A 21,527-nucleotide genomic window follows, 5' to 3' on the forward strand; every position below is an offset into this window, starting at 1 on the left:
CCATTGCTTAATCATTGTATGTGTGGGATAAAGATAAACACTTTTTCCCCCCTGAAATTTGGAAGAGTTAAGTTCCACAACTTAACTGACATGATGCCCTTTTATTCCTAAATCATTCTATATTTATTTCTTAAAAACAAAGGCAAAAAGTATCAAAATTAGGAAATTAGTATTGAGATAAAATTATTTTCTAATCTACAGATTTTATTGAAGTCTTTCTAGTGTTTCCACTAATGTTATTTAGCAAAGAAAAATAATGTTTTCTCTGGTGACAGATTAGTTTAGGATCACATGCTTAGTTAGTTGTCATTTCCATTCCTTTTTGTCTTTTTATATGATTTTATTTTAGGTGTGTCTCCTGTGAGTAGAATATAGCTGGATTGATTTTTTTTTAACTCACCCTAAAATTCCTTGAATTTTATTAAGGTAATCTAGCCCATTCATATTATTGTTATTACTAATTGATTTAGAGTTTCCTCTGTCATCATTTATATTTTCTGCTTATTTAATGTTATCTCATTGTTTCTTCTTTTCCTCTCTCTTTTTTTAATAATCACTTCTTAAAAATGTCTATTTATTTATTGAGAGAGAGAGAGAGAGAGACAGAGAGAGAAAGAGAGAGAGAGAACAAGTAGGGAAGGGGCAGAGAGGGAGAGAGGAATCCCAAGCAGGTTCCACACTCATCACAGAGTCCAATGTGGGGCTCGATTCCAAGAACCGCAAGATCATGACCTGAGCCAATATCAAGAAATCAAGAGTCAGGTGCTCAACTGACTGAGCCACCCTGATAGCTCCCGCCGCTTTTTTTCTTTTTTGTCTCTTATTAAGTTAATGTGTTTTCTTTGTTTATTTATTTATTTTTTTTAGTGACTTGAAGATTGAACATTCTATTTCTATTCTTATAATGGTTAGTTACTCTTAATTCTTTAACATACATACTTAAGTATTTTTTTTCTTGAAATCCAGGATTAATAATTATCTACATTTCTCCTTTAATAAGATAATAGTCTTAGCAAGCTCTATCTTGCTTTTCCTACCCTTTTGGCTAGGTCTGATATTGAATTCACTTAAGATTTTTAGTTCCAGATTGTCATTTAAGAAGCAATTAATAATAAATCAGTAAGTTTATACTTTTTAATATTTTACTTTTTTTTTCTTTTGGTCACCATTGTTTCACATATACATCTTTGTATTTTTCATTTTGTTAGATGAGATCTATAATTCATTCTGAAATAATCTGATGTTGTTAACTTTCTAAGTTCCTGAATATGTGAAAATAGTTCTCATTTCCCCTTATATTGAATGCTAATTTTGTTGGATATATAATTTTAGAGTAAAAATCTAAAGAAGTCTATCTTCTAGCATCCAGATTGCTAATGAGAGGTCTGACTTCATTCTGATTCTTCCTCCTTTGTAAGTGAAATATTTTTTTTTTCTCTTTTCATTGGTGTTATAAAATTTCACCATAATGAGTTTGAATATGGGTCTTAAAGAAATCATCTTGTTGGGCAGTTGTCAGTTTGTTTCAAGACTCATATCTCTTTAATTCAAGCCATCATGAATTGCCTCTTAGTTAGAATATCATAAATATGTAGTCTTTTAACTAGTTTCTCTCAATCTCTTTATGTCCTTCTCAAATCTATTCTCCACAAAACAGCTAAACTGCCTTTGAAAAAACTCTTTATTATGGAAAATTTCAAACACATAAAAGTGGAGAGAATGGTATAATCAACCCCTATGATCCCATTATCCAGTTTCAACAGTTATCAACTCAGAACAGTTTTCTTTCACCTTTACCTTCCCTACTTACCCATCTGATTATTGTGAAGCAAATCCCAGATATCACATCATTTCATCTGTAAATATTTCTGTTTTGAAAAACATAATCAGAATGCCATTAATACATTTAAAAACAATATAATAAGATATCCAGCTAGTAGTTAAATTTTTCTCACTGTCTCATTTTAAAAAATGTATTCAAATCAGGATCCAAAGAAGAGCCATACTTAACAATGATCTTTAATCTATATGACTGGATCCCCTCCTCCCCAATTTTTTTTGCAGTTTGTTTATTGAATGAACCAGGTTATTTATTATGTAGAGTGTCCTATAGAATATGTCTGTGTTTAATGATAATTGCATAGATCCATTAATTAGGAGTTGCAAAAATGATATATTAATTTTATAATTCCTCTTTATTTGTTAGCCAGAGATTTATGTAAGAGGAACTTATTTTGCTCATTAACTATTTAGTTACCTGAGATACAAATTTTATAGGCAAGACAGGATAAATGATTGATTTTTCCCTTTTATTTTTCTATCAGTTTCAAAATAATGAGCTTCCTAGCATCTTTTAGTAACCAGTGAGTTATTTTCACTTTTAAATTATTTTTTGTTATCATTATAAACTTATGGATTTGAAATGTGCAATGTAATTTCAATCCATGGTAGTTATTCTTATTGAAAGTCAAATTGTTCCATCTTTGACCAAAACCCTTCGTTTCACGATGGTTCTTGAGCCCTTTTAATATGACTCTGTTAGTCTTTGAAAACAAGATATTCCAGGCTTGTCTTGTACATTTATTGCTCTAGACATGGATAACCATTATTACCAGAAGCCCTTGCTTCTTGTAGTGGAAAATGGTATTTAGAGACTATAATCTGGGCATCAGGGATACTTTGCTATAGGGATTATTGTTTTTACAGGTGTTTTCAAATTCAAGAGCAAGAACATTTAATATCTTTTTTTGCAATATAAAATTCATTGTGAGATTATGCTGATGTTTCCAATTTAAATTTAGGACACAGGCTTTTAATTAATCTCATGTGGTTTACTTTGGTATATATTTTCTCCCATGCCAAAAAAATCTTAGTTCCCATTGGCACCACACCAACATAATAATTCAGTTACTTTATTCCACAACATACACACATTAGTATCAATGTAACAATACCAAAACTATCACTAATGAAATGATTACTGAAAACAGTTTAAGACTTTTAATTTTAATTCTGTTTTTCTTAGGGTATATTACACTAATGATATACAGTCAAAGTAATGTTTAAAAGCACTTGAAAACATTCTTTTCTGTGTGGTCATGCCCCAAACTTAGCACACAGATAAATTTATTTTACTTTGCTTTCTTTTTTTTAATTAAAAAAATTTTTTTTTCTTAATGTTTTTATTTATTTTTGAGACAGAGAGAGACAGAGCATGAGCAGGGAAGGGGCAGAGAGAGAGGGAGACACAGAATCTGAAGCAGGCTCCAGGCCATCAGCACAGAGCCCGACGGGGGGCTCTAACTCACAGACTGTGAGATCATGACCTGAGCCAAACTCGGACGCGCAACCGACTGAGCCACCCAGGTGCCCCTATTTTACTTTCAATTTTTGGAGATTGAGAGAGACAGACAGACAGACAGACAGAGAGACAGAGTGTGAATGGGGGAGGGTGAGAGAGAGTGAGGAAGACAAAGAATCCAAAGCAGGCTCCAAGCTGTCAGCACAGAGCCCAACACGAGTTTCGAACTTACTAACTGTGACATCATGACCTGAGTCGAAGTTGAATGCTTGACCACTTGAGTCACCCAGGTGCCCCTGTTTTTTTTTTTTAATGTTTATTTTGAGATACAGAGCACCAGTGGGGGAGAGGCAGAGAGAGAGAGAGAGAGAGAGAGGAAGAGAGAGAGAGAGAGAGAGAGAGAGAGAGAGAGAGAGAATCCCAAGCAGGCTCCATGCTCTCAGCACACAGCCCAATGTGGGGCTCAATCTCATGAACCATGAGATCATGACCTGAATGGAAATCCAGAGCCAAACCTTAACCGACTGAGCCACCCAGGTGTCCCTAGAGATTGTTTTTTTAAATTAAATTTTACTTTATAGTTATGAAATACATTTACACAAAATGTAGTTTAAATTAATAAAATGAGTTGTATTTAAAAAGTCTTAGTTGGGGCGCCTGGGTGGCGCAGTCGGTTGAGCGTCCGACTTCAGCCAGGTCACGATCTCACGGTCCGTGAGTTCGAGCCCCGCGTCAGGCTCTGGGCTGATGGCTCGGAGCCTGGAGCCTGTTTCCGATTCTGTGTCTCCCTCTCTCTCTGCCCCTCCCCCATTCATGCTCTGTCTCTCTCTGTCCCAAAAATAAAAAATAAAAAAAAAAAAAAAAAAAAAAAAAAGTCTTAGTTTTGGGGCGCCTGGGTGGCTCAGTTGGTTAAGTGTCCAACTTCGGCTCAGGTCATGATCTCACGGTCTGTGAGTTTGAGCCCCGCGTTGGGCTCTGTGCTGACAGCTCAGAGCCTGGAGCCTGCTTTGGATTCTGTGTCTCCCTCTCTCTCTGACCCTCCCCCATTCATGCTCTGTCTCTCTCTGTCTCAAAAATACATAAACATTAAAAAAATTAAAAATAAATAAGTAAAAAGTCTTAGTTTCTAAACTTGTTTCCTCTATCACCCTGTTCTCTCCCTCTCCATGTAGTTAACCATTTTTTGAAATTTATCCTTCCCTTAAAAAATAAATATGTATTATATATATTTAGCTTCACAATAATATGTATACTGACACATATATGTATATATGCGTGTGTGTGTGTATACAGATAAGATTTCTAGGTTCATCTATTAGATAAGTAGTAACATATATACACATACATTGATCTTCTAAAAGTGTCAATAGAGTCATGATATAGTCCTCAGTCTAGAACTTTTCAATAAATTTCCATTGTTCTTAGGATTAAAAAAAATCTTGTAATGGTCTTTGTGGCCTGGCCTCTGTCTACTTGTCTATTTTATTTTATTTATTTATTTAACTTTATTTATTTATTTATTTATTTATTTATTTATTTAGAGTGAGTGAGCAAGCTGGGGAGGGGCAGAGAGAGGGAGAGAGAGAGTCCTAAGCAGGCTCCACACTGCCAAATCAGAACCTGATGCAGGGCTTAAACCCAGGAACCGTGAGATCATGATCTGAACCAAAATCAAGAGACCAATGCTCAACTGACTAAGCCACCCAGGTGGCCCTTGACTTTAAACCAAGCAAATCTCTTTTACCCTGTAAACTGCAGCCACTTAAGACTTCTTTCAGTTCCTTGAAAATTCTCTGTTCCTTTCTACATTAGTATGTTTTCACATGCTGTTCCCTTTGTTTAGAAGGCTTTCTCCTCTCTCATTCAAGTTAGATAATTTCTACTTATTTTTCAGTTTTAAACTTAAAAGTCACTTTCTCAGAAGAACTTTTGATGCCTCATCAGATTAGGTTAGGTATTCATTGCTATAAATTTTCTTAATATTTCATACTTTCTCACAGTATTTATCATAATTATAATTTAAATGTCTTAATGGAAAATTTCAAACTTAGAAAAATGTTGAGAGAATAGTATAATAAATCCCTGCATTTCTTTTTTTTAATGTTTATTTTTGAGAGAGAGAGCATGAATAGTGAGCGGCAGAGAGAGAGGGAGACAGAAAAATCCAAAGCAGGCTCCACGCTGTCAGCACAAAGCTGCACATGGGGCTTGAACTCACGAATTGTGAGATCATGACCTGAGCTGAAGTTGGATGCTCAATCGACTGAGCCACCCAGGCTCCCCTAAATCCCTGCATTTCTATCATCCAATTTTAACAAAGAACTCAATTTCAGTCTTATTTGAACTGTATACTGTCTCTCCTCTGATTATTTTGATGGAAATCTTAGACATCATATAATTTGATTACTAGTATTTTGGTATTATAATTATTATTTGATAATTAATTGTGAACTCTATTGTTCACTGACTATTTCTACTGCAGAACGTAAATTCCCTGAGCTCAGGGATTTGGCTGTTTATTCTAGCTCAGTGCTGTGAATGAATGGAATGTTACAGATTACTGGAGAAAACAGGAATATGCATTTAGCATACATAGCACTCAGCACAGCATTTGTCATGTTCTCCCATAGAATGGTATGGTCTAGAGTTAAAAACAATTAAAGGGATCCATTTCTTGTTGATTGATTGCAGCCAAATGGATTAATGAGATTGTAGTTTTCAGTGGTGTGTCAGAGGATTCTCCCCATGGTCTACTCTTGTTCTGTATATATATATCTTTAAAATCAGTGACTTGGTTAGTAGAGAGGACAATTTTCTCAAATATGGGAGGCATTTTTCAATATTGGAAGATTGGAAGACAGAATCAGAACTCAGAGATGATTTTGACAGCTTGAGGTGACAGAAACCAGTAAGATAAATTTTATAATAACTTAAAAGTCTTATACTTGGAGCCAAAAGACACAATTGCAGGAGCTTATAATGGGGGGACACGTGGCCTAGCAGCAGCATGTATTTAAAATTACATGGTGTCCATAATGTAGTCACTTCAGTGAGAAGATAATTCAAACTGGATTTTCAGCATTATAAGGGTAGTGTGACAATTCCAGCCTTCCTACTTCCGCTGGGTGCTGTGCTGACATTGCCTGGGACCTTGTAAAGTGGCTAGGTCCCCATCTGGCTCAGCAAATCAATGCTCTTGTTACTCTTGCTTTATTTTTTAACACCCACCCCCCCCCCCCCCCACCGCAGGACAATCAAATGATGAGTTGAGGCCCATAAAAATTAGATCCCATTTGTTGAGTACAGTGCTAAATGCTGTGTACGCATTCTGCATGATTATGAAAATGAAAGAAAATGAAGGGCTTTTAACATTTTATTTATTTTATTATTTATTTATTTAATTTATTTATTCTTTTGAGAGAGAGTGTGTGAGCAGGGGAGAGGGGTAAAGGGAGAGAGAGAGAGAGAGAGAGAGAGAGAGAGAGAGAGAGAATTTTAAGCAGACTCCAAGCTCAATGCAGAGCCCAGTGTGGGGCTTGATCTCATGGCTGTGAGATCATGACCTGAGCTGAAATCAGAATCAGAACATACAACATATATTTCTATACGCTTGCAAATGCATAGGATATTTCTGGATAGATATATAGCAAACTGATAACACTCGTAGCTTCTGAGAAAGGGAACTGTAGGTGTAGGGATCAGGGATGGGAGGACAAACTACCTTTTGCTGTGTATAATATACTATTTTGTATTTTTGGATTCTTTTTACTGTGTGCATTATTTTAGAAAAAATGCATTAATTTTGAAAAAAATTTTAAACAAAATAAGTCCTATTAGATATTACACCTCCCATGATTAATATTTGGTTTCTGTAGCATTGGACCTTTGCAAATTTAACTTGTGACTTTTTTCCCCACAATGATCGAGAGGATAGTAATTACAATATAGTAAATGGATATGGATGAAAAGGAAAGATGATTACATTTTGAGCATACTGAGTTTGGGATGTCAGTAGGACACTCAGGTGGGAATGTCCACCAGGCAGTTGGAAATGTGGACTGGTGCAAGTCAGGACTGAAGATTGGTAGAAAAGATTAGTAAAATTCCCAAAGGAGAGAGGGTAGAGAGAAGTAAGCAGTGGGCATAACCAAAGGGAGTCCTTACATTTGGGGTCAGAAGGAGAAAGAGAACCAGAGAATGAGAGGTGGATGTGAGAGTGAACAACATTGTAAAACATCAAGGGAGAAGGTCATATGAAGCAATAGGAGTTGTTGATAGTGGCTTGCTGCAGAAAGGCTGAGGGGGATGGAAAGTGAGAAAAGGCTGTTAGACATGCAGGCTGTGAGAAAGAAACTCAATAGTGAAGAGAAGGAGGGAGGAACAGGAATGCAGTTCAAAGAGTAGCCTGGTGAGTGGAGGTGGGGCATATGTGATGTATTTTAAGATGAGAAGCACCTCACAACATTTATTTCATTGGCAGGAAGCAGTCACCTAAGAAAGAATGAATATGTAATGGAATGTCATCAGGTTTGGGGGAATTATTGATGGAGTAAGGCCCTGGAGAATGGATGAGAATGAGGGCCACAAAAGGAAACAGAGAAGGGTCACCTCTTTTTTTTTTTTTTTTAATACCAATCGCTTTTATCTATTTCAAGACATAAGATACTATTTAGACTCATAGATGGTATTAAATTATAACCCTGTGTAAATATCTATAGGATATTTTATTTTTCAAAGATAAGTTCTAAAAATCATAAAACTGGACAGATTAATAATATAACACATATCAAACAGACTTAAATGTAGGTCGTGGCTTTCATTCACTCAGTCCTACTGTTAGAGATGTTACAAAGATACATACTTATAACACCACCCTGCTAGTCTCTCTTGAGAAAGCTCTATTCAAGTAGATAAGAAGTACCTCAATAATTGTAGACATAACTGTTATCCAAAGGATCTTTCTCTGATTTTAGCAAAGAGAAACAGTCCAAATTTTATTTTTTATGACTACTGACATGATTTAACTATATCACTTTAGCACATAGTCTTACTATTTCTCCCGCTATGGCAAGTTCTAGTTTTCTCAAGTCTTTTGCCTCAATTTTTCTGGAAATAAAGCTTAAATATCATATATTTTAAACCTTCAAACTAAAATGTTATCTTTATTTATTCATGTGTTAGGTTGATATATTTGCATATATCCTTTCCAATTTCAAGCTAAACAAAGACATGCATTTAGAGCTATATTAATGTATCATAGGAAAGGACAACCCAAGTTAATATCAAAAGAAATTGTGACCCCTATTGTAATGTTTGATAGAAAAAACATAGGTTTTTTTAAAAAGTTTATTTTTGAGAGGGGTTAGGGGCAGAAAGAGAGGGGGACAGAGAATCTGAAGTGGGCTCTGTGCTGACAGCAGCAAGCCCAATATGGGGCTCAAACTCATGAACTGTGAGATCATGACCCAAGCCAAAGTTGGATACTCAACCTACTGAGCCACTCAGGCATCCCAAGAAAACATTGATTTTGAACCATTATCTTATTTTATTCAGATAGTGGTCTGGTCACACACGGTTCAAGAACACTCAAATAATAAATCATGTATAATCAGATGTTCATGATTGGGCTTCAAACATTATAGCCAATGATGCCAAGAATGCCTATGATCTTGCCAACATAAAACCACATCCATACCTCAGAGGCCACCAAACCAGTCAGCACAGCTTCCTTAACTGTGAACTGTTTGAAGCTGCCAGTTTGAGCACTAGTGACTATTTTTTACAGGTCTAAATATTCATAGGGATCTCAGTAGTAATTGGAGGAACCAGCATAACCCTAGTCTACTGCCAAAATATGGCCAGTGTAGGCTTCAAGAGAGTCACAGCAGCTTTTCCCAGGGATGGAGGCTTCTCCATGAGGTAATGGACAAATTGGATCATGGTTCCAGGATGGCAAATTTGTCACCTGGAACCGGAGGGTTACTTCTCTCTGTGTGACTATAGTGAAGGAAGGGAGGATGGGGAAGAGACAAAGAAGTGATGTTAATGAGGAATCACCTCTTCATTTAATAAAAGAATGCGATCATCTGTAGGGGATAAGACAATGGAATGGAAGGGGTTTTACATTTATAGAACAGTCTTGTAAATTTTTATAATTAGAATAGATACAGGAGGGTTCTTCTTAAATTAGCAAAACAGGTGGTGTGCAGCAGCATGATGTAATAGAAAGAACATTAATTTTGTGGCCAGAAAGACCTGAGTTTGAGTCCTGGCTTTATTCCTTCTTAACATGTTACCAAACTTTTCTTTCTCAGTTTCTTCATAGTAAAATGGGGACAAGAGTACTTACTTTGTCAGGTGGTTATACACGTTCAATGATGGGACATGTAAGTTGATTTCAGTTCCAACATACATTTATTGATCTTTTATTATATGCCAATATTCCATTATATCTTTATTCTCAAGGAGTTTGATGTCTAGGAAGGAATTATCTTCTCCTTCGTTCTCTTTTGGGACAATAAACTGCCCCCCAAACACCCAACTTTTGCAGAATTGTAAGAGGACTTGCTGACTACTTTCCTGTCTGTGTGCTTTTAGATACTAGACCAGATCTCATGTGCAAATGTTATTCCGGTCTGCCTGGATTTAGCCACTAATGCTGGGCGAGCCACTTCTCCAAGGCAGTGTGCCACGATTGTGACCTCTTGACCACTGGCCAGTAGGCTTGGCAGAGGGAACCCTTCGCAGCTGCCAGTCATGAGGCATGAGTGGCCTTGGACTCCTGACTCCAATAGTGATTCAGCCTGTCTCATCCTTATCTCTGTAATAAACTTGATGTGTGTTTATTTTCAGTCTTCTTTTTGTTATTATTGTTTTAGCAGCTAAACATAGGGTTGTTTAGCTTTCAAATAGTCTCTCAGAGGGAAATGGTCCAAGACCGACGACCTGAGAGCCACTAACCACAATCATGAACTGTAATGACATTCATCCGTTTATTACCTCCATTACTTTTAGGGAGAATAAGTAAAGACATGCATCCTTGATTAGGGAGATTGGAATTAATTATAACGATTGGACTTGGAGTGTGAGTCTAGAGAAATATTAAATTAAATTCTAACAGAAATGCTTTGGCAGAAAGATTATAAATTAAAGCTTTAATGTGTGTATTCTAGTTGCTTAAGTGATTGTAACATCATCTAGGCATTTAACGGCAGTGAAATTGTTCCAATGTCATCTGCGATTTGTGATGAAGATCAGCACGTCCAGATCAGAATTGGGTTAATTGAAGCTCATCACCAAGGAAAGGACAAAACATTCTGACCAATACCTGAATTGTGTAATAGACCTCATTCCCTTCTTCAGTCTTTTTTTTTTTTTATTTTTTTTAATTTTTTTTATTAAAAAAAATTTTTTTTTAATGTTTATTTATTTTTGAGACAGAGAGAGACAGAGCATGAACGGGGGAGGGTCAGAGAGAGAGGGAGACACAGAATCCGAAACAGGCTCCAGGCTCTGAGCGGTCAGCACAGAGCCTGACGCGGAGCTTGAACTCACGGATGGGACCGTGAGATCATGACCTGAGCCGAAGTCGGATGCTCAACCGACTGAGCCACCCAGGCGCCCCTTCAGTCTTTTTTCAATGCAGCAGAACATTTAGAAGGACTGACAGGGATCATTAGGTTGGCTCCATTTTTAGGACCCCATAAATATGAACCTTTCAAAGTTGGTGATTGACAGTTTACAGATTTATCTATTTCATACATGTGACCTCTCAGTTTTCCAGGCAGGCCTGTCTGTTTTCTGCAGGACTGATCTACTTGTTCTCGTTGTCGGCCTTGCATGAGAATTATCACAGTGTCACAGGCATCCATAGAATGTTGCAGCTGACCTCAGTTAGGCCTTTGAGAAAAGATGGAAAACAAAAACAAAACAAAAACTGACAAGTGCCAAGGTACCTTCAGTGATTAATAATTTTCTTTAAACACTTTGTGATTCTGTTAAAATAGAAGCAGAACGGAGAATGGCTTGCTTTGAGTGAAATAAGGCATGAAAGAAAGGCACTCGCTGAGCACAGGACCAGTGCTTAATAAAATGCAAACTCTTAATACCATTCTCTTTACTATTTGGAACGAATGTTGCCTAATCCCGTGCCTTCTCCCACTTTGGTCCTCACAAGCATCTTCCCTTTTCCTCTGAACTCCAATGGTGTGATGGTAAAAAACATTCATTTTCTTTCTAAGGACATGCTGCCCTGATGTTGAAGGTGATAGGACAGTCAGTGACCCTGGTAGCCCTACTCTAGATTCCAGGTAATTTTGCTGGGTCAGCACAGCCTGCAAACTGGCAGCTCCCTGGAAGATTGAGGTCATGTTCTCCATTGGCTGACACAGGGGAATTGCTGTGTATAGCCAACAGTCTTCCCTGTCAGTAAGGAGTGAAGAGCAGCCCTGGACCCCACTTCACAGCATTCCTTTAAATGATACACCCATAAACCAGCACTCAAATGCTGTACTAACAGGGGAACCAGGTTTTGGAGAGTCAAAGGCGTTCTGTCATAGAATCATTATTCAGGCCAAGCTAGAATTGCTATATATATGGTTCTGTTCAACTCACTTTATAGACAGAAGAGGAGAATTTGGAACGTCTATAGCTTCTAAAGCAACTTTTATTTCAATGCAGATGGCTCCTTGTCCTAAATAATATCCTTAATATTGTATGCTTCAGACTTGACATTTGTAACTTTTTAATTTTATTTTTATTATTTATTTATTTATTCAAATTTTTTTTAATGTATATTTACTTTTGAGAGAGAGAGAGAAACAGAGCACAAGCAGGGGAGAGGCAAAGAGAGAGGGAGACATAGAATCTGGAGCAGGTTCCAGGCTCTGAGCTGTCAGCACAGAGCCTGACGTGGGGCTCGAACTCACTGCGAGATCATGACCTGAGCTGAAGTCAGATGCTTAACCGACTGAGCCACCCAGGTGCCCCAGGGATGCCATAGTCTTAAATGTCTTTATTAAAGAGTCTTCTAATCTAGCTATGTGACCTTAGATAAAGACTTTGTTTTTCTCATCTGAAACATATGATAAGGCTTACTGTAATGCTTAAATGAGCACGTAGATCATGAAACAGAGACTATTATTTTTATTTAAAAATTTTTATTAAAAATTTTTTTTGTGTGTTTATTTATTTTTGAGAGATAGAGAGACAGAGTGTGAGCAGGGGAGGGAGACACAGAATCCGAAGCAGGCTCCAGGCTCTGAGCTGTCAGCACAGAGCCCAATGCAGGGCTTGACCTCATGAACTGTGAGATCAGGACCTAAGCCGAAATCAGGCCCTTAACTGACAGAGTCACCCAGGTACCCTCTATTTAAAACTTTTCAAATGAGGAAACTGAACCATGAGGGAGGTGAAACACCTTGTTCAAGCATAGCCAGGGCTGAGCTCCCTGTGAGCTCCCAGTGGTCCATCCCCATCCATGCTTTTAATTGTGACTCTCTCCCTATTGCCTCCTGGAAGTGGGGACCTGTGGTCTGGGGAGACGGTAGGACCTCAGAGGGCAATGGCTTCATACATCTGCAAGACTGGATCCTAGGTACTAAGGACCCTGGAATCTTTTTTTTTTTAACAGCTTATTTTTTTTTTTTTAATTTTTTTTTTAACATTTTATTTATTTTTGAGACAGGGAGAGACAGAGCATGAACGGGGGAGGGGCAGAGAGAGAGGGAGACACAGACTGAAACAGGCTCCAGGCTCTGAGCTGTCAGCACAGAGCCTGACGCGGGGCTTGAACTCACAGACTGTGAGATCATGACCTGAGCCGAAGTCAGACGCTTAACCGACTGAGCCACCCAGGCGCCCCTTAACGGCTTATTTTTTAAATTATTTTTAAAAATATAATTTATTGACAAATTGGTTTCCGTACAACACGCTCATCCCAACAAGTGCCCTCCTCAGTGCCCATCACCCACTTTCCCCTCTCCCCCAACCCCATCAACACTCAGTTTGTTCTCAGTATTGAAGAATCTCTTATGGTTTGCCTCCCTCCCTCTCTGTAACTTTTTTTTTTCCTGCCTTCCCCTCCCCCATGGTCTCCTGTTAAATATCTCAAGATCCACATTGGGTGAAAACATATGGTGTCTGTCTTTCTCTGACTGACTTATTTCACTTATTTCACCTTCCAGTTCCATCCACATTGCTGCAAATGGCCAGGTTTCATTCTTTCTCATTGCCAAATAGCATTCCATTGTATATATAAACCACAGCTTCTTCATCCATTCGTAAGGACCCCAGAATATAGTGTCCCAAGACTAGCATGCAAGCTGTTCATCTTTGAGCAGCTGGACCTGGAGCTATAAGCAAATGACCACAATGGACTGAAGGTGAGGCCTGTTCATGTTTTCTTGGCATCTCATAGGTCTCTATGATCTTTGGGTGACCCAAGAAAAAGAGTCTAGGATCGATGGAGATTGCATTTTCTAGCACATGGGTTCTCATTGAAATTGAGTTAAAGAAAATAAGGAAATCGGTGTTTGCTTTATACTTTAGTTTGTCACTGTAGCATCATTTCTACTACACATAGAAAAAGAGCCTGAAAGGCATACACAATAGGTTTTTTTTGTTGTTGTTGTTTTCTCTCTTATTTTTTTCTTTTATTTCTAAAAAATTTTTTTTTGAATGTTTACTTATTTTTGAAAGAGAGAGAGAGAGAGACAGAGCTTGAGCAGGGGAGGGGCAGAGAGAGTGGGAGACACAGAATCTGAAGCAACCAGGTGCCCCTCTCTTAGCTTTTTCCTTTGGAGAAGTTTGGAGTTGGATCGGAGGAGCTCATACATTTTAACTTCATACACTTACTCATCTTTTTGGCCTGATAATAGTGGGCTGTTATGGACTAAATTGTATCTCACCATCCCCCCCCCCCCCCCCCCCCCCCCCCCCGCCCCATATGTTGAAGCCTCAACCCCTGGTAATCTCAGAATGTGACTGTTGGAGACAAGGCCTTTAAAGAAGTAATTAAGTTAAATGGGGTCCTTTGGGCAGACCCTAATCCCATATCCTTTAAGAATCAGAGATAAGAGAAAAAAAAGAAGTGATAAGGACCCAGAGAAGAATGACCATGTGAAGACACAGGAGAAGATGGCCCTCTCTAAGCCAAGGAGAGAGGCTTCAGAAGGAACCAATGCTGCCGACACTTTGATCTCAGACTTCTTGACTCCAGAACTGTGAGAAGACAAATTTCTGTAGTTCAGGCCCCCCAGTTTGTGGTACTTTGCTATGGCAGTCTGAGCTAATACATGGGCATTATGGGCATTAGCTTAGGTTGGGTTTCCCCAGAAGCATAGAGGGATTTACACACCAGTAGCTTATTTGCGAGGTGATTGCAGGAAGCCTCGAATGGGAGACAGGACATGAGAAGAAAGGGAAGGAAACCCATCCAGAGCTGCTGGGGACAAGTGGGGCTAAGTTCCACGGCAGGCCTCTGAAGACTGTGGAGAACATACCTCAGATTGTGCCCCAGGAGGCCTCAGGATCCGGGTTGTTCGCTCCCTGTTTGGGGCTGTGGTTGGCTGACTCCCTGGCAGCTCTGGCCTGCCTAATGCAGAGAAGCCCCAAGGCAGAGGTCTGGAGGAGTTGGAAACAGGAAGCTGCAGGCATGCGCAGTGAGTGCACACTTTATTTGCTTTTGCAATAAAAATCAAGATTTAAAAAACAGGAGAGTGGTTGTATGAGTTGGAGAAGTTGTATTTAATTTTAACATTATAATGAAGCGAGTGCCAAGTCCAGAGTCTGGAACTTGGCCTTGAGAGAAGAGTTTCCTTCTCCAGGCAGGGTGTGAAATGTAACATGAACCATCTGCTTTTAGTGCCCCGTGGCATCATTCATCAGGCCACAGTGCCAGCCTTGCTGTCATTCCTGAATTCCTAGGAATTGAGCTTTGTTGGTGCTAATGGTCTCTGTATGGTTCCTTTAAATCAGTGACATACTGATTGAAATAAGCAGTCAGACTCTCCCTTTCTTACTTAAGCTAGCTGAAGGCAAACAGCAAAATTTTTTTTCTTGTATCAAAATCAAAACAATGCTCAGTGTCCTGGGCCATCTAGAAATTGAAACTTCCTACCTTTCCCTCAGGAACTTCCTACCTTTTCCCATTGGTAAAAGAGATAGTAACTATTCAGTACCTTCACCTGTGAGGACTAAAATCAGTAATGCAGGTCAAGTTCTCAGCAAAGGGTCTGGCTAATAACCGCAAACATCAAAGCAAATTGATAACGCTGGTAATTTGTGGATACCTGTCTGGTAACCAGAAATCTCTGTGTTACATTAAAAAAAAAAACAAGAAAGAAACCTGGCACTCAGATGCTATTTCACGTGTGACTGGGACAGAATTATGACTGTGGATCTTTTGTCCTCGCTTAACTATCTCCAGGTTGAATTTTGGGAAGGTTTTAGTTAAAATGGACTATCTGGGGATCCTGGCTGGCTCAGTTGGTAGTGTGTGTGACCCTTGGTCTTGGGGTTGTGAGTTTGAGCCCCATGTTGGGTGTAGAGATTACTTAAAAATAAAATCTTAAAAAAAAGCTCTAGGACTGGCCCTGGAGGAATGGAGAGGAACAGGGAGGGGGAAGCAGGCAGCCAGGTCCCCAGCCAGGGGTTGGGAGGGGCTGGCTGCCTCCCTCCTTGCGTCACTTTCCCCAAGTCCCCCTCCCACACTCTGCCAATTGTCCTAGTGACTTTGACAGATTGGTGAGGCAAATATAAATGACTAATGATATGACAAAAGTTGCTTGCCCTCATTATAAGGCAGAACATGGTAATTGAAGCAATAGCTAATTGACTGTGGGCCTTAAGTAGGGGAGGGATATGGTTAGAAAACTTTATAAATGAATGCTTCATGACTGGAGGCATTATATGCAGCATGTAATTCTTTGGATAAATCTTCAAATGAGATTTCAGATTAGGAAAAAACACTAAAATGACTTTATAGCAATAGAATGTGTTTCAGGCCAAAAAAAAAAAAGGACATAGTGTATAATGCTAAAAACCCGTGCTATAGCCCAATGTCTGGCATAAGCCACATAGTTCATAGGCGTTAGTGACGATTATGATTATTGCCACTTCCAATAGGCATCTTTCCCGTGCAGTGTATCACCCTGCACTGCAGAAAATTCAACCAGAGTGGGAGGGTAATGAGTGGTGGACACTGTGAAGCGAAGCGGGGATTGTGGTCAGGCTCACAACACACACCCACCCACATCAAATGACTCCAGTTACCCGGTGGACAAGTGTGTTCTCCAAAAGCCCTTTCTCTTCCAGGCTCTCTCTGGCTCTCCACTTCTGTTCTGCAAACATAACTTTGCTGTCGCCTGGCTTAGGGTTTTCCCCCTGTGCCCTCTTTAAATTCCTTTCTGTGAAGACCACAAACATTCACCTCAGCCCATTACACTGTAGCAGAGGAGATATAAACAAAAATTCATTGGGTTATAAGAGGTCGGTCACTGTGATATACCAGAGGTATGAACAACAGGGGTTCAGAGCGGGGGGCAGGGGATGGCCTCCTGGGGGAGTGGTGTAGGCACTGGCCTTAAAGGGTGGATTGGATTTTGACTGAGAGCAATGGAAAAGGATTTTCTTGTTGAAGAACAACTTGAACAAAGTCACAAATGTGGCCCAGCCCCAGGTCTGATCCTCTCAGCTAAGGAAAGTAGTGGGCTAGGGAGTTGGGGGTGCTGATCCAGATTTAGAGGATCTTGAATACCAAACTAAGGGATTCAGGCTTTATTCCATAGGTCATATTTTTGAGCAGCTCATCCAGGCAGCACTCTATTAGTCTTAGAGTGGTTGCCGTGAGTAGACGGAAAAGGGTAGAGACTGAGGGCAGGAAGTCGATGAAGGCGGTCTTCCCACCAGTCTTCAGCTCTCAGGTAATCAGATGTAAACATGATTCTTGTCACCTCAGAAACCTTTACTGCTTCTCCGCTGCCCACAAAGTAACGAACAAACCTCTAAAAGTGGCCTTCAAGTCCTCTGTGTTAGCCAGCTTAGGCTGCCGTAACAAAATCAACAGGGTGTCTTAAATAACAGAAATCTGTTTTCTTACAATTCTGAAGGCCGGAAGACCAAGTTCAAGGTTGTAGCCAGTTCAGTTTCTGGCAAGCGCTCTCCTGCTTGCTTGCAGATAGGCACCTTCTCTCTTTGTCCTAACATGGCCTCTCCTTGGTGCAGAGGAGTGGGCAAATTCTTCAGTGCCTCCTCTTATAAGGACTCTCATTCTGTCAGATTAGGGACCCACACTTTTTTTTTTAATGTTTTTATTTTTGAGAGACCAAGAGAGAGCGTGAGTAGAGGAGGGGCAGAGAGAGAGAGAGGGAGACACAGAATCTGAAACAGGCTATAGGCTCTGAGCTGTCAGTGCAGAGCCCAACATGGGGCTCGAACCCATGAACTGTGAGATCATGACCTGACCTGAAGTCAGATGCTTAACTGACTGAGCCCCCAGGCACCCCAGGACCACACTTTTGACGGCATTTAATCTTAATTACTTCTTTAGAAGCCCATCTCCAAACATAGCAGCATTGCATGTTAGAGCTTTACCATATGAATCTTCGGGGTTTACAAATATTCAGTCCATAACAGTCTCCTATGATCACAATAACTACCGTCCATGAAGTGCCTGCTATATTGGAGGTTGTGCAAAGTCTCTACATGTATTATTTCATTTAATCCTCATGAAAACTGTGTGAAGTAGATGTTTTGTTGTCTATATCTTACAAATGAGGAAACCGAGTCTCAGGGAAGATAAATAATTTGTTCATGGCCACATGACCTTTAGGAGTGGAGGCAGAATTTGAAGAAGAGCTATGTGACACCACTGCTCTTGCCTCTTGAAAGACCTCCTCATCCTCTCCATCCCCCAGTGCTTCCATCTTTAGCTGCTGCTCTGTCCTTCCCACCCCATCCTCCAGTCCCACGGGGCAGCTCATTGTGCTCCCCACATGACGTATGTCCTAACCCCTTGCATTTGCTCATGCTGTTTTCTCAGATGAAAATGTATTTTTTCTTTCTTTCTTTTCTTATTCCTTGTTTAAGTTTCACCTCAAGAGCCAATGCCTCCATGAAACCTTCCTGTATATCTTATTTTTTTGTTGAATCATATATGTGTGAAGCCTTCCTATATATTCTATTCTGTGTCATTTCATTGCATTCTAGTTACCTTCTAAATGTCTGCATTTCCCTACCCTGCTACCAGATGATAAATATTTGGAGTATTTTGCAGTATTACACATGTCTGTATTTTCCACCATGCCCAGCACATAGTGGCTGCTTTAACAAACACTGAGTGTCCATATGAGAGGTAATGAGGGCATGAACTAGAGAAGTGACAATGGAAATGTAAAGGGGAGGATAGATGTGGGGGCTGAGGGAGGGCAAGAGGCAGGGATATCTTGAAGTTTGTATGTATGTATGTATTTATTTTAGAGATAGAAAGTGCGAGTGGGGGAGAGGGGCAGAGGAAGAGAGAGAAAATCTTAAGCAGGTTCCGTGCTCAGTGTAGAACCTGAGGTGGGGCTTGATCCCACAACCCTGGGATCACATCCTGAGCCGAAATCAAGAGTCAGACACTCAACCAACTGAGCTCCTTGAAGTTAGTTTCAGGAAGAACGGCATTGTGATTATTGTAGCAGGAGGTGTTGCTACTTGTGGGGAGAGAGAGCGTTCTAGGGGCAGTAGTATTTTTGTGTGTGTAGTGCTCCTCACAGGTACGTTTATACATGCCACAAAGGCAACAACACATCTGCAGGTGCACAGCGATGCTCCATGTTCCCATCTAACAGCTGGCTGAAACTTACAGCCAGACTGACGTCCCATCTGATGTGTACTCCAGGTAAAGCTGGTTAATGATGACCATGAACAGGTGCCGGACTCGAAGATTTCCAAACTTTACTTCTTTTATCAGCACGACTGACTGAACCATTTGGGGTTCCACATGATTGTGTTTTAAGATTTTATATCCCCAAAGGCATTAATTAGGCATAGAGTAGAAGAAGCAATAGAATGGCTTGGGGTAGAAATGTAGGAGAAGCTATAGCAGATTGCAGCAAGCAGTGAGGGGAGAGTTAGGGGATAGGTTTTTTCCAAAAAGGTAATAGATTGGACCTGTTCATTCTGACAATGGAGTGGGAGAAGGGAGGATTGTGTATATTAATATTATATTCCTGTGATATGAAGAGAGGGTAACAGATTTCTACCACTTTACCATGTTCACTAGGTCAGTACCAAAGGGATTTCATAAATGGTCAGAACGACTTAGCACGGGTAAAGGCGGTACAACAATAGAACATGGCAGATTTTTAAAGAATAGGGTAAATGGAAGGCTGTGTTTCCTAGATTGCATGGTGAATTTTCTTTTAGCTTTGTGACTTTATCGAAGGTGTGGATGTTCTTAGGTTAACACGTGTCAGTCCCATGTTCAGAAGAAGATAGGTTTAACTTCTGTATTGGAGAATAATTTACCCTTTCCCCCCGTCTAAAGTGAAATGTAAGTTTTCAAAAATATCCTGCCCTGCAGTTGTTATAGCATTTTGATGTGCTTTTATATTTTAATACTTTTCAATGTAGTATATTCATTTTTGATTATAAATGTTCCCAAACACATGCCCACTGGTGGTAATATTATATGTTTACCTTCTCGTTTATACAGTTTTTGGAATGCATTCTGATAACTTATTAGGATACATGGCTGGAAAATTCTCATTTTAAAGTAGAATAGTTGTTAAGCAACATTAAAATTTAATTAGAACTGTTCACTGCATTTCATTATGAGGTTAGTCTGTAATTACTAAGCAAGTCCTGGTGTTTACTAATACAGAAGTGACAGCACATAATACTGCTAAATTATTGCCACATCGCTAGAGAAGACAACTGGAAAATGAGGAACAGATAAAGGCATTGTTTAAAGAGCCCCAGGAGGAAAAATTCAACCTCAGAGCATAATCCTTATTTCTTTTCAACTACCTTTTCCCTTGTCCATTTAGGCCAACATATGCATGTACACCTCTTCTATCATAGATTAAGTAGCCTACATATCATGCCTCCAGTCACAATTTTCACATTGTGCACAAAACCTTTGTCTTGCAAGAGTAGGTATGAAGTGGGGCTTGGTAGATATAGTTCTAAACCACTCAGATGCATTATTTGTGGGGAGAAAATAAACCTCCAAATAACTGCCATCAACTGAGGTTTCTAAGAAGCTTTATGCTTTTTTAAATAATCACATTTTATTCCTCATTAACTAAGACATAAATATTACATTATGACCAGAGTAATGGTGTTAGAAAGTTCCATCAAGTGTAACCTGACCCTCCACAACATGGCCAGGGATGTGTGGGTTGCAGTTTTCATATATGGGCACATGGAAAAATTTTTTTGAATTTTCCTTTGTGCAGACCTCATAATCTTGCTGTTAACTTGGTTCCCTGCTTTCTTCCTTCCTTATGCCCAATACTGTCTCTTTACATTTAAAGAGAGTTGAGGCAACTATTTTGATAATTTGGATGAAAATTAGTTTTAATGAAGACATTTAGGTAATAAGTATGACGTGTGTGTGTGTGTGTGTGTGTGTGTGTGTGTGTGTGTGTGTAAGTGAGGTTCGTGTTGGAGTTGGTCTGGTGCTGAGTACTGAGGTGAGGGGATGAGATAACATCTACGGAATGGATTATCTTTGTAAATTACTGAACTGTCCTCTTTGTATGCCTTTTCACACTAGAATGAGAGAGCAGGCATTCTTGCCATGTTTTTGACCTTGGAATGGGGGTGGTCAAGCACTCAGTCTTTCACCCCTAATGATGATGTTAGCTGTAGGTACCTATATTATTTTGTAGGTATTTGTATCAGTTTGCTAGGGTCACTATGACAAAGTACCATAGACTTTGTGGCTTAAACAACAGAAATTTATTTCTCACACTTCTGGAAGCTGGGAGAGGGAGATGAAGGTGTCAGCTGGATGGTTTCTTGTGAAGCCTCACCCTCTGGCTCGTACGCATTGACCTTCTTCTCTGTGTCCTTACGTGTTTTTTCTCCCCTGTGTGCATATCCCTAGTGTCTCTCTGTATGTCCAAATTTTCTCTTCCTATAAGGACACCATTACAATTGGATTAGAGTCCTTGCTTATGGCCTCGTTTTAATTTAATCACCTTCATTTTATGTATGTATGTATGTATGTATGTAT

At 39.5% G+C, this 21,527-nt stretch overlaps 1 protein-coding gene and 1 pseudogene across 1 annotated transcript in view; one reads left to right on the top strand and one right to left on the bottom strand.

Annotated features, from left to right (window-relative positions):
• The window catches only part of RMI1 (RecQ mediated genome instability 1), an 84,729-nt gene that overhangs the window by 47,494 nt on the left and 15,708 nt on the right, over positions 1-21,527 (top strand). The window lies entirely within an intron of this gene.
• LOC132663575 (ATP synthase F(0) complex subunit g, mitochondrial pseudogene) lies at positions 8,892-9,241 on the bottom strand (annotated as a pseudogene).

This window comes from Panthera onca, chromosome D4 (genome assembly GCF_046562875.1).
Source record: "Panthera onca isolate mPanOnc1 chromosome D4, mPanOnc1 haplotype 2, whole genome shotgun sequence".
Classification (NCBI taxonomy): Eukaryota; Metazoa; Chordata; class Mammalia; order Carnivora; family Felidae; genus Panthera; species Panthera onca.